The 10901-nt window shown below is 45.8% G+C and overlaps 1 pseudogene; it reads right to left on the bottom strand.

The window, feature by feature from the left end:
* Nucleotides 1-6563: 6563 nt before the first annotated feature.
* On the bottom strand, nt 6564-9649 carry LOC103069030 (axin interactor, dorsalization-associated protein pseudogene; annotated as a pseudogene).
* Nucleotides 9650-10901: the final 1252 nt, after the last annotated feature.

The raw sequence follows: 10901 nt of genomic DNA, 5'->3' as shown, positions 1-10901 counted from the left end.
GCAGGAATGAGACCACGTGGCTGGGAACTTGGAAGGAAATGAGGTCAGAAGGCGTGAGGAGGAGGGTGCCCAGAGGGCGCAGGGCGTCACAGGCTACTCTACGGACTTTGGCTTTTGCTCTGAGATGATAAACCTTTGCACAGTTTCAGATGGAGAAGTGACAGATATTCTGACTTACATATTTACAAGGATCCCTCTAGCTTTTGTACTGAGAACACACTCAGGGTGGGAGGAAGGAGAAACTTGGAGAGCAGGGACGAGGCTGTGCAGAAACCCAGGTGTGAGGGATGGTGGTTCCCGCTGGATTTGGTAACAGGAGGTACTGAAAGGTAGAGGGATGGTGGATATATTTTGAAGAAGGAGCCAATGGGATTTCCAAATGCACTGGATATTGGGTGTGAAAGAAGAGTGGGGTTAAGGAGGCTCCCAAGGTCTTTGGCCTGAGCAGCGGGCAGAATGGATCTGCCTGAGTTAGGGAAGGCAGAGGTGGAACAGTTTTAGGAAGAGAATCACAAGTTCAGCTCTGAACACGGTAATATTGAGATGTTTCAAGACATCAAAATAGAAACGCTGGGACTTTCCTGGTGGCGCAGGGGTTAAGAATCCGCCTGCCAATGCAGGGGACACGGGTTCGGGCCCTGGTATGGGAAGATTCAACATGCCACGGAGCAACTAAGCTGGTGCGTCCCATCTACTGAGCCTGCGCTCTACAGCCCGCGCGCCACAACTACTGAGCCCACGTGCTGCAACTACTGAAGCCCATGGGCTCCTAGAGCCCGTGCTCCACAACAAGAGAGGCCACCGCAATGGGAAGCCTGCGAACCTCAACGAAGAATAGCCCCTGCTCACCGCAACTAGAGAAAGCCCGTGGGCAGCAACGAAGACCCACAGCAGCCAAAAAATAAATAACTAAATAAAATAAAGTAAGCGTAGTAATTAAAAAAAAAAAAAAAAAAGTCGAGTAGGCAATTGATATGCAAGTCTGGAGTTTGGCAGAGAAGTCTGAGTGGAGATTAAATTTCAGAAGTTGACCACCTGCCTTGTGTTTTTTGGCCGCGCAGCACAGCTTGCGGAATCTTAGTTCCCTGACCAGAGATCGAACCCGGGCCCCCTGCAGTGGAAGCACAGAGTCCTAACCACTGGACTGCAGGGAATTCCCTGCCATTGTTGTTCTTGTTTTCCTCCCAATCTATAATTTGACTCAGAGTACTGAATCCTCCATCGCTGCATCACTCTGAATGATGCAACTTAAATGTGTAACAAGCACATTGCAGTTGTATGTTAATACTCTGTCTCTGTGGATTAACTGTTGTACTTTGGACTGGGACAGTGATAGTTTAATATTTAACATTGTGAATATCGTGACTTTGTTTTCTAGGAGTTCAGATAATGAAAATGAGAATAATTATAGTACCAATGCCAGCATGACCCAGATAACACATAAAACACAGACTAAATGTTTATGTTATTTTAATGACAAATGAAAGGACATATATAACTGGATTAGGGAAGTAAGTAACCAAAATATATCATACTGCACACTATGCAGAAAAAAATTGGGGACTGCACATGGTGGAAAAGAGTATATGAAAGCACATGTGGAGACTGAATCTCACAAGTTCAGGATGAGACAGGCAAGTACTTCTAAACCTATCAAAAGCCAGTGTGTTGGGACTTCCCTGGTAGCGCAGTGGTTAAGAATCCGCTTGCCAATGCAGGGGACACAGGTTTGAGCCCTGGTCCGGGAAGATCCCACATGCCGCAGAGCAACTAAGCCGGTGCACCACAACTACTGAGCCTGCGCTCTAGAGCCCGCGAGCCACAACTAATGAGCCCGTGTGCCACAACTAGTGAAGCTCGTGCGCCTAGAGCCCGTGCTCTGCAACAAGTGAAACCACTGCAACGAGAAGCCCGCGCACCACAACGAAGAGTAGCCCCCAGCTCACCGCAACTAGAGAAAGCCCGCGCCCAGCAACGAAGACCTAACGCAGCCAAAAATAAATAAATAAATAATAAAATTAATTTATATATAAAAAAAAGCCAGTGTGTTCGTTTGCTTATTTGTCTCCCCAAAAGACACCAAAGCTCAGCTGAAAACAGCAGCCACTGAATTGACACAAACATGTACGATCAGCGTATTGTTCCCTTGACTGCTCTATGAAACTGAGTAGAATTACATTTCCTCATCCAGATATTGCAACTAAAATGTCTTGTGGGCCAACAAAAGGGTAAACTCTAGAGCGTAACAGACGTGTTGGCCCCTTACAGTGCAAAACTGACTCCATCGTATCTCACCAATGATCATACTTTCTACAGTGACTCAACTGAGGCATGGCAGCCACAACAAATGTTTCCCCTAGCTCTTAGGTACTTTTTTAATGAAAACTGGAGTTTCAAATCATTTCTTAATTTCTATGAAGGTTGCCTTGAAGTTGCAGAAAACATAAAATAAAAAATTGCTGATCTCTTATACAAATACAAACTAGACTTTGCTTATTTATCTGCATATTCAGCAGAGAGCGCAAATGTAAATTTTGGCAAATCCCATTCAGTATATAAGCTCCTTACCAAAGAAAACAGAAAGATCTTACTTGCTAAGTGTCCTGGACACATTTTGCTAAAAAGAGATGTGATTTACTTACCTGTGATATTGAGGCTTTTATAATGTGCATTTTGGTCACTTTTCTTTTTCTCGAAATGTAAAGAAGAATTAAATGAGGATTTTTTGTTTGTTTGTTTTGTTTTACTTTATCACTTTTATTCTATTACATAAAATTCACTTTGCCTTGAAGTTCTACTCTCAGAAGGCACACATCACACTGATTCCTGGTGTCAGGCCAACGTGATGACATCAAGCTAAACTTTCTCTCAACAAAAGCACTGAACATGGAATCATTAGGATTCTCAGTTTTACCACTAAATGAAAGAAACTAAGACATCCTAAAGACTGCAGGCAGTTTAGAGAATTATTACTGGAAAAGGAAACAGAAAAAGCAAAACTATTTTACTGTATCATCAGACAGGAAGAAACATGTCATTGTCATTTTTATTCTGTATAGGTTATATCCATTTAAATTAGTACTATTTTATTTGCCGTCTTCTTTTTTAAAGTCTTGCCTTTACGTGTCTTGAGAACATATGTAAATATGCTTCCCTGGACTTGGTTCCCTGGGGCTCACGCTCTGCTGGGCACAGAATCAGTTGTTCTCTTCCTCCATTTTACCGATTTGCATTTCCCCCCTTTTTCTCGCCAGCACCTCACACTGCTGCATCGAGGTCACCGTGTTACCTTCAATGTCTTCTTCTGGGAAGTAAGAGATTTGACTTTGGACATGCTCTGCAGCCAGCACAGTCCCAGCAGCAGTGTCCAGGCCTCTGGCCTTGGAAGACTCAGGAGGGCAGGTCCCCTTATTGCACAAACTTGTCCATGTCCTTGACATTTTTGCTGCTTAATGCTTTTTAGAGCGACACCCTTTCCTCCTGTCCAGTTGAATTGACACACCGTGCATCCCATAATTTCTGGCCCATCAGAGAAGGAGGAAAGGATGTAAATTACTTGGATCTGACCTTGTTTCGTATGTCACCACTTCACTGGTAAATATTCATTGGGTTAGAAATACTACTGTGACACTCATAGGCTCCCAGACTCTGTAAATTCTAGATCATCAGGGGCTTCAGAAATAGGGTCAACAACTTTCAGAACTTTATTTCCAAACAAGTTAATATTACAAAATGCAGTCAACCAAAAATGAGGAATTCCGCCAGGGCAGTGGTTCTTGGTTGCATATTGAAATAAAATTTAAAATTGGTATTTAAAAAAAAAATACCCATGTCTGGGTCTTACCCCAGGAGATTCTGACTTAATTGGTCTAGGGTGTGGCAGCAGGACTTTTGAAAAGCAGCACACTTTATGGTAAAAGCTAGCTTACTTTCTTTCAAGATTATTAATTTCTTTAGAGATCTGGCTTCTATTTGCACACATTCTGCCTGAAAGTTTTTGATGGTATAAATGAGGTGCTGGGCTTCCCTGGTGGCGCAGTGGTTGGGAGAGTCAGCCCGCCGACGCAGGGGACACGGGTTCGTGCCCCGGTCCGGGAAGATCCCACATGCCGCAGAGCGGCTGGGCCCGTGAGCCATGGCCGCTGAGCCTGCGCGTCCGGAGCCTCTGCTCCGCAACAGGAGAGGCCGCAACAGTGAGAGGCCCGCGTACCGCAAAAAAAAAAAAAAAAAAAATGAGGTGCTTACCCTTTGAAGGTAAGTGCTGACTGAAATATTTCTTACCATTAATATAGTGATAATCTTTATCATCAAAGTCAGTATGTTCAGTGACAAGCACAAATCCTCAGTTCAGCCATCAAAGGTGAAAATGATGACCCTCAAAGACTCTGCTTTCTGGTTCACATACCCCGCCTCCTAACCTCCACACACCTTTGACTGGCTTATTTTTTTTTTCTTCCAGTTTTGCTACATTTTAATGGCAGGTTTTCTTTTTAAGTACTACTAATTTTTAAAAATTAATTAATTAATTTATTTTTGGCTGTGTTGGGTCTTCGTTTCTGTGCGAGGGCTTTCTCTAGTTGCGGCAAGCGGGGGCCACTCTTCATCGCGATGCGCGGGCCTCTCACCATCGCTGCCTCTCTTGTTGAGGAGCACAGGCTCCAGACGTGCAGGCTCAGTAGTTGCGGCTCATGGGCCTAGTTGCTCCGCGGCATGTGGGATCCTCCCAGACCAGGGCTCGAACCCGTGTCCCCTGCATTGGCAGGCAGATTCTCAACCACTGCGCCACCAGGGAAACCCAAATGGTAGGTTTTTTAAGGGATTAGTTTTAGGTCTTGTCAGCAACATCAAACAGAAGGTACCGAGTACCCCACAGGGTACAGAGCGCTGCCAAGCACCTCAGAAAATGTACGTGATGTGGCGAACATGTGGTTCTTGCCCCCTGAGGCGCTTACAGTCTGGGGGTCGGCGGCGGGTGGGGGGCTGACAACTCACAGTCTAAGAGTTGAGTGAACAACAAAGTAATTTATTAAGGCAAATGCCTCATCCCCTCAAGCTACTGTGGATGGAATCATTTTGGAATTAAGCTAATCAAGAGAGAGGCAAGACTGAATTTGGTTGAGAATTCTTCAGGCTCATATAGTTTTTTAACATCCATCATGGTAAACAGAACTGACCTAACAGACAACTGAAAGTGGAGACTAGATCTCTTGAAGTGCAAGGGCTAGAACTTGACTGTGGTTACTTACTTTAAAAAGCAAACATACTGAACGGTATGACCAGGCTTATTACACTAGTTTAAAAATAGGCCAAGTACTGGCACTGCGTTCCCCTCATGCTAGCATTGGTCATTTAAAATAGTGAATATTAAATATGTGGGCTCCACATCTAACCCACAGAATGCCCACCCCAAATCTTAATGTTCTGTGTATCAAATATCCACCTCATGTGTACTATGAAAGTTTTATTTATGCCCCATTATCAAGTTGAAACAATGTAAATAGTCAAATTATAAAAAGCTCATGACCTGCGTATTTCCATATGTGAATGGCAATATATCTACATAGGAAATAAATGGCAATCCTATCTACCTACATATAAAAAAATAGAATATCTCCAGCTTTGCATACTCACCACTATAAGAAGAGATAGGCAGGTTTTAAGGTTTCACAATCAGCTGTCAGAAAAACAGGAGTTATTCCTGCAGTATCTTGTCAGCATCTGACTAACAATCTGAAAATAAAATTATTTTTAGATTACATGATTTAGAAGACATTATAAGCCCACGAAGAATTCGTAATTATTCTGAGATGGTTCCATCATTAACCCCAGAATCACTATCAGAAAGAGTAACGACGTGATGTAGGAAGAAGCTAGTCAACATGACTAAAAATATGCTCTTTCAGAAAAACGATCTGGTCATCTGGAAAAGTCACAGCTACAACCTGCGAACACAGCCATACGGGATGCTGATTTGGCCAAGACACACTATGTCTAAGCAGGAGAACCATGAGATCAGGGTGAATCAAGGCCGTCTCCGAGGAGCAGTCTATAAATTTCCAGACTGACCTTGGGCAGCATAATTGGTCCAATTCCTCTGAAAGGCAGTTTCATACTATCCTACCCACATCAACCCAAAGTTTGACATTAACTCGAAAAACCGAAGAACATACTGGAGCAGAAGTGGACAGGTGTGTAAACTCTAGCACACTCTTGTTGCTGTATTAAGTGTGCAGGTGAGCACATTCCACCCACAACAGTGTCATTCCAGGAAGCAGGGCAGGAGTAGTGGCACATTAGAAAAGAGGCTATTCATTGCACAATTAATAGAAAAGTGAAAAACGTTTCAAGATCTACAATAAGGCTGTATCCAAAGGAGTCTTTCACATCAGTGACGTGCTGGACTTTGAATTCTGTGCTACAGCTTTGTAATGGACTCACTCTGGCCTGCTGGCCTGGGTACGGCTTGCTTCCTGCCTGTTGAAGGGTGAATAGGCTACACAGAGCTAGGATGGTTTCTACTGAGTGGTAAGATTCACAGAAGTTCCAGGGTATTCATGTCACGATCATTCCTTGGGCAAAGTTTGATGCAGATGAAGATAAAGTGGTTTCTTGGTCAGCAATTGCAATTTCTTTCTTTTAAACTCAGTGGGTTTCTTGTATAGTTCTATTACAATTGGCCCAGGTTTAATTTCATCCTTGTCCATGAAAGCAAAACACTTGGTGCTGGTAAACCTTTTTTTTAGGCTTATAGTGTTTGAATTCAAAGAAAATAGCTGCACCTTTGGTTAATTTTTCAACATGCTTCTGGAGCTCAATGTCCACATTAAAATGAACATACATATATTCTTCTCTTGAAGCCACTGGAGTATCTTGCACAGGAGTTAAATCTATGCCATTCAGATCTTTTAGGCTAACTGCGATATAGGGATCAGTGCATTGCCCAGCATCTTTCAGGCCAATTTTCTCAATTCTGATAATGAGTAACGTCACTCCTGGTTCTGATGGCAACCTTGGTAATAAAGTACGGGGAACTCTTAGCAAGAAAGGCATCTGGAGGCCCTGCTCTAGCACCACTCTCTTCTTCAAACTCCAAATTCTCTTATTCACCAGGTGCTAAAACTCTTCTTAAGGGGACCGACCCGCTGAACACCAAGTGGGAATTCTTCATTATATGTAAGAACATTCTTTAGGATTGGTTCTAGCTTCTTCAGGCCCTCCAGTTTAAATTCTTCTTGGGACCCTGTGGGCTGTAAAGCTGCACTTCGTAATTCCAAGCATGTTGCCATTTTGCGTATGGTTTTCTTTTGTTCTTCGGCGAATTCAGAATTGCTGTGCTGAGCTTGGGCCTCTTTTTGTAGGTGTCTTGCTAATATCTGATACTCCTCTATCGCCTCCACCAGCTGGCCCCAAGAGTAGAAGTCGGAGCCTCTCCCAAAGCTGGCACCCCAGCGCTGCAGCAGACTTCGGGTCACCTCCGACGTGGCCGGTCCCCACCGCGTCCCCTCCCGCCCCTAGCCCGGCGAGGCTGGGCTCTAGGGCGCCATCCTCCCCGGGCCTGGCCCCGACATTAACAGGGCCAGGAGAAACCGCCAGGACCGCCAAGGAGCCGCCCAAGCCCATCTGCCGCCCGAGCCGAACTTTGCGGCTCTGAAGCCTTGACTGGAATTCTGCCTCCTCAGAACCCTGAGCGTTATCCGCTCACTCAGCCCCTTCAGCGTGCACACGCGTTCCCCCAACACTGCCGTCCGTCCCTCCCCATACACTTCCCAGGGCTCCACCGCCCCCCCCCCCCCGCCCCCGCCTTCACGCCCACCACTTCTCACTGGCCTCCTGGGTTGAATGCAGCCATTCTTTGTGAACGGAGTCAAGCATTTTGAAGGCATTCTTGTCATTTCAATACCTCCACCAACGGTGGCTATGGCGGGATGTGGTGATGGCATCAGTAGTGACAGGCAGCAAAGGTGGTCAGGATGACGCTGGCTGCTGCTGAGGCAGCCACGACAGACGGGAGCAATGGCAGCCGTGGCCACAGGTGGCGGCCACAGGTGGCGGCCACAGGTGGCGGCCACAGACGTGAACCCAGTGGGTGAAGCAGGCAAGGCAGCTGATCTTTGCTGGAGAGATTCCTCTCCACCAGAGCCCACTCTGCCTGATGTGTGTGGCAAGCGGGAAGCGGCAGGGAATTAAAAATCCATCCCCTTGGGACTCCCCTGGCGGTCCAGTGGTCAACACTCTGCGCTTCCACTGCAGGGGGCACGGGTTCAACCCCTGGCCAGGGAACCCAAATCCCGCAGGCCAAACTAAAAAAAAACAAAAGACCCCACAAAAACCAAAAAACCCGTCCCCTTAAGTAGCCCTCAACCAAATGAAGGGTGTACAAATGCCCTCAACACGGGAGTGGGAAGCCTATTTCCACTGTTTCCCAGAGTTGCCCAGAGAATGAAGCTGTTGCCCACAGTGATACCTTGCTTGAAAATGCACCTCTGATGTGCTGCCTTCCCTTCCCTGCCGCACTTCCCACAGCTCTACCAGTGCTTTATGGGATCATCTCCCAAACCCTTGTCTCAAAGTCTGTTTCTGGGGGAATCCAAGCTAAGATAATGCGTCACGAGCCAAGCATTCAAGCACATACGGCACATGAACAACAACTGACCATATGCCAAGCCAGAAAGTCGAAACAGATCTCAAAAGACTGAAATCATAAAAAATATGTTCTCAACCCAATTGCAATTAGGCAAGATAACTAGAAAAATCCCCATATGTTTAGAAATTTAAAAATACAATTTTAAACGTCTAAATAATCTGAGATCAATGAAGAAAGCTAAATAGCCATGCTTTGGGGAAAAAGTGCATATATTAGAAAAGGGAAAAGGCTGAAAATCAGTGAGCTAAACATTCAAAAAGGCAGAAAACAGAAAATTAAATCCAAGGAAAGGTAATAATAAAGAAGAGATTTAAATTAAAAATAAATATATGAACTAGAGAGCACCAACAAAGCCAAAAGCAGATTCTGTGAAAAGACTAATAATATTGATAAACTCCTGTCAAGACTCATCAAGAAAAAAAGGAATAGGACACAAATAACCAATGTCAGAAATGAAAAAGGGGGGGATTCCCTGGCGGTCCAGTGGTTAGGACTCCACAGCCTCACTGCCGAGGGCCCAGGTGGGAACTAAGATCCCACAAGCCACATGGCTCAGCCAAAAGAAGAAAAGAGAGAAATGAAAGAGGGGCCTTTGTTACAGGTTTGACAGACCTTAAGATAATATGAGGATATTAAGAACAAATTGATGACAATTTAAAAATTCAGAGCGTGTGAAAAATTCTTAGAAAAATACATTTTACCCAAACAGACGCAAGAATAGAAACTATGAAGTTTTTATGAGTAAATACGGGCAAAAGTTCTTTGCAGGCAAACGCCATCAAGAGGTGGAGTCCCTTCCCCGCCAAAAAAGAGGCAGAGTCTCCAGGGCCTTTAACCTGGGTTGGCCTCATGACTTACTTCAACTAGTAGAATGTGGTGAATGCGGTGACTTTGTTTCATTTTTGCTCTCGTGGACCCCTGAGACCCACCATATAAGGAAGCTGGTCTAGCCTAGTGGAAGACAGGCCTGTTAGAGATGTTCTAAAACGTAGTCTCCACCTCCATGTTGTCTGCTCTTATCACTGCTTTCTGTCACATGGAGAGAACCCCACCCTAGCTTACTCAAGTAAAGACAGGTTGGCTGAAAACATACACAGAAATCTGAGGGCTCAATCCACAGCCCAAGGAAACTGGAGCTGGGAACAGAAAGCCACCAGGACTCAAGCAGCCCTTTCAGGGACCACAGGAACTTATCACAATCCTCTCTCCACAACCTGGGTTCTCGTTTGGGCCACATGGCATCCAAGGGCCCCTGCAACCCTGACTGCATAGGACTCCCACCCTGGCTGCTAAGCCAACCAACAACTTCCTTTGTTTTAGGTGTCAAATCCCCAGGAGAGACTCCCAGCTCATTTTTCCAAGCCCGAGCACAAGGCTTAGATTTCAAATGGCCAGTCCGGTCAGCGCTGACCAGTCACTTCCAGTTTCTGTAAGTCCGCATTACGCTCCAGGGAAGAGCAACTTATCTGAATGGTGAAGCTGGGTGCAGGCTCTGGGCTCCCTCTGCATACTTGCCTGTCTACCCTCGGCACCTTAGGACCTCCCCTGCAGGAAGACGATCAACCAGCTGTGCCCACGGAGCCTGTAATCCTGCAGAGAAACATTAAGAAGCTGCAGCAGCCACTGCTGGTACCCACCCGACCCACTCAGCACCCTCTCCTGCATGCTGAAGGCTGCTCACTTGACTTCCCACTGCTCTCTGCTCAGGGCCCTCTCTTGGTGGCAGGAGGGCACTCGACCACACATAGGGCAGTCAAGGCCCATGAAAACATCCCTCAATGTCAGATGGGGAGTTGGTGTACATACACCCCAACTTCCTTGCCCCTGGGATGGGGGAACTGAGGTATGTTCTGTGCCGTCTCCCAAAAGTCCCAGGTGGGACTGAGCCTCAGCTGCCCACAGCAGTGACCGGCTTGATAATGCACCTTTTATTGGCTGCCTTAGTCTCTGTCACACCTCTCCACTTCCCTACGAGTATTCCTGGAATCATGCCCCCAGATACTACCTGCACTCAAATCCTCCGGGGTGCACTCTGGAAGGATGCAAACCAAGACAGAAGAGAAGTCCAGTGCAGCAAACTCTAAGCCACATCCGTCAACGCAGCTGTTTTCAATACAAAAGCCAGTGTTTTCACCTGCATTGCCTCATGCCCATGTCTATTGCTCAACTGATTCTGAACTCAGGAGGGAAGGAGGTGTGTTATTTATTGCCCCCTAAGCCTCAAGGAAACACTCAATGAAGACTTGTAAATGCTACA

This window comes from Lipotes vexillifer, unplaced genomic scaffold, assembly GCF_000442215.2.
Source record: "Lipotes vexillifer unplaced genomic scaffold, Lipotes_vexillifer_v1.1 scaffold1275, whole genome shotgun sequence".
In the NCBI taxonomy this organism is placed as follows: Eukaryota; Metazoa; Chordata; class Mammalia; order Artiodactyla; family Lipotidae; genus Lipotes; species Lipotes vexillifer.
Note: the sequence above shows the minus strand (reverse complement) of the source record. Positions and strands in the feature narration are given on the sequence as shown.